The sequence below is a fragment of the Microplitis mediator genome, chromosome 2 (genome assembly GCF_029852145.1).
Source record: "Microplitis mediator isolate UGA2020A chromosome 2, iyMicMedi2.1, whole genome shotgun sequence".
NCBI classification, from domain to species: domain Eukaryota; kingdom Metazoa; phylum Arthropoda; class Insecta; order Hymenoptera; family Braconidae; genus Microplitis; species Microplitis mediator.
The window spans coordinates 8583662-8587271 of NC_079970.1; positions in this window are offsets into that span (position 1 = coordinate 8583662).

Consider the following 3610-nt stretch of genomic DNA (forward strand, 5'->3'; position numbering starts at 1 on the left):
TAGCATTTCTTTCTCCCACGATATCTCACGAACGAATTAACCGATTTTGATGGTTGAGGCGGCAATCGACGCGTTTTGTCAAGTTCTAAAGCTGATCAAATTTTGGATTCAATTTATCGAGTCGTTTTCGAGATATTTCAGGAAAAATAAAAAAATTTTTTTTTTTAATTCTTTCGACAACGGTTTCTCTTGAACGAATGAACCGATTTTAATGGTTGAGGTGGCATTCGACGCGGCTTATAAAGCTCTAGAGCCCAGTCCATTTTGAAATTAATCTATCGAGCACATTAAAAGTTATCCAAAAAAAACATTTTTGAAAAAACTTTATTTTTGGAATATCTCTGAACGGGCCCTACCGATCAAGCTCAATTTTCTCTCGGCTTCAAGATATTGACAATCCGCGTCGAATGACACCTTAAAGTTCAAAATCGGTTCATCCGTTCAAAAGATACAGGTATTTACATACGTACGTACGTACATACATACATACATACATACATACACTCGGACATCATCTTGAAATTAGTCAGAATAGCTTTCTAGGACCTCAAAACGTCGACATCTGATGGAAATTCGATTTTCGTAAATCGGACCGAAACCAATAACTTCCCGAATTTTTGAAAATTTACAATTTTCTTAGCGGGAAGTTAAAAATATATGAAAATAATGATTATAGGTATACATGTGTAATTATAATATATGTCGCCACTTTCATATGTTGCCCCTTTTTCATTTAGAACATTTGTGATATGTGAAGATTTATATTTTGTCACAATGATTGGTTGGATGATTGATAATTTATACATTTCGTATAGTTCCACTGTAATACTTAGCCACTTTTTTTTTTTTAGCCGGTTTACATTTAGCCCTATTGCTTTTTAACCACTTTCATTAGTAGGCTTTCCTGATAGTACCCAATATATCACCATCCATGTTAATTTTACATAGACATATATATAGATATAGTTATACAGTCTTTTTTTTATTTTATTAGTTGTAATTAAACGACACTGAGTTATCTAGCCATTTGCAATAGGGGATCTACAAATCTTTCAAAGAATTAAAAAAAAAAAAAATTTGATTCAATTACTGCATTTTTCGCAAGTTATTGTGTATACGGGTTTCATACTTGACGGACAGGAAACTTTTTTAAACTATTTTCATGTTTTTTCCGTTTTTCTTGAACTAAATAAATTTTTGAAAAGTATGGAACTAATCTCCATTAAATTATCTTCAAAATAATATGCAAAATATCTTAATTCTGTAAACTAACAAGGGTATAATAATTGAAATAGTTGCCGAAGTAAAGCGAAATAAATTTTTCGATCGTAAAGCACATCTCAGATGCTTCGCATCATGAGTCGTGCAATATACAATAAATAAATGTTATTTATAAAACCATATTGCAAGAACTTAACTATTATTATTAATATATTGTTATATATTAAATAAAGAGCAGCTCGTATAATAAATAGGTTAATAGAAATATAGAAATATAGCATTAGAATAATTATAATGATGTTTCACGATAAATGATAATGTCAATCGTATCAATTAATTAAATATAGAATAATTATAAAAGAATACACCTCTGATAGTCTAGAATATTTAACTGAAAGATTGTATCCAAATACAGGAAAATAGAATATAAATAATATAAGTAATAAGTAAAGTCGTAGAATGGATAAAGTAAAGAACGTAAATATGTAAGTTTATGTCTCGAATTTGTATTAGTAAAAAGTATAAGTATATTTGGTAAAGAACATGGATATATAAGTATATATATATATATATATATGTATATTGTATGAGCATGAGTGTAACATGAGAGTAGTGGGGAGAAGTTGGAGAGTGGAGGTCAGAGATCCCTCTGCCGTCTGATGTAACTTCACTTCTCTCCGAGAACTATTGACGAGCACAACTGTTATTACTGACAGTGCAGCCAGATCATGGACGAAAAGTTCCCCTTCCTTCGCACCATTTTAGCATCACTCACAGCTTAAACGGTGCTTGGGAAGAGGAACTTTTCGTCCGCGATCTGGCTGCACTGATTACTGATCAAATCTTATCTACACTTAATAATAAAACTCAGTCTTCAGTTAAAAGTTATTTTATCAATTAAATCTATCCTTATCCATCATTTCATTATTTCATTAAATAATCATCATAATCATCATCATCATAGTCAACAATAAATTTATCACTGTTTTCAAATTCAAAATTGGTCCCGCGTGACAACGAACTGCTCACTGTCCAGGAGGTGGCGTCAGCTCCGATCCTAGTAACCTCCCAGGACATAACACCTTACTGAGTAAGGTGTGGCTATCAGGGTGATAGCCACCTTACCCACAAGTTAACTTCAAGCTACTGCCGTATTCTAAAGCCAACTTAAGGGTCGGCAGTACTAAACGAATTTTCGAATTTTACTTTTCTAATTACATTTTAGATAATTACGTCACTCGAATGATGAAAACCTTCCGAAAAAGTTTGTCTTTCACATTTTTTCGGAAGCTATCAAAATTTCTGTAATAACAATTGATTAATAAATTAAAAGAAAAGTAAAATTCAAAAATTCGTTTAATACGGCCCAGCCTTAAAGGAAAATGTTGGAGAGCAAGCAGTTACCTTTAAGTTGGCAGTAAATTGTCTGTAACTTGAATTCAATTTGACTACAAGTGTTACTGTCAGACAATGACGTTAAGTTGATTGAAAGTTTCACTTTAAATTGACGGCAAGATTTTTTGTTAAATTACATTTAGATGACGGCAGAAGATTTGCATTATCTTGCACGCAAGTATTATCCAGCCAGGGCTTGCCAGAAACTTGTCGTTAAGTTAACCGTAAATGTTTCACTGCACAACCTGCTCAGCAATTATATTTAGAGTGTGGCTATCAGGAATTACTATTATCCTTATACTTGTATTTTTATATGAAATGTTTTAAATTATCAGCTTATACTACATATCATAATAGATAAGTTGACGATAACTTGAAAGAGTAGATTATCGTCAAATTGTAGTCAACAGTTCTATAAGTGTGAAATGGTCAACAAATTGTCGTCATTTTGGTCGCAACCAATTGATTTCAGTTTTTTGACCAGAGAGTTGGGCTATCAGGGTAACTTTTTCTTGTCAGACATTCTTTCCTTTATTTATACAAAAGTTGAGTTTTTAATATTCATCAAAATGATAATATTGCTTTTATGGTTTTTTTTTTTTTTTATCTCATCTCTTTAGTTGGAAGTCAGCACGGAAGTCATATTCTGTATATCCAAATAATCTGGCTTTCTCAGCAAAAAATTTCAATTGAGCAGTTTTGATCTATTTGACATAAAGTTTCTATTAATTAATTTCAGACTACAATTTGAATAAAACTTGAACTACAAGTCGACGTCAATCTTCGAATACTATTTGAAGACAATTAATTAATTAAAGTAACGGAGTTAACCGGAAAACCTGCTACTTACAATGCGCACCCCTTTTGACAGGGGTCTTTTCTTCATCCTTGTAGATATATATACACATGCTTCATATTGTGACGTTATTTTTCGTATGGGGGTCAAATCAAAGTGAACGTCACAAACACCAACGAATTTTATTGTATTTACGAG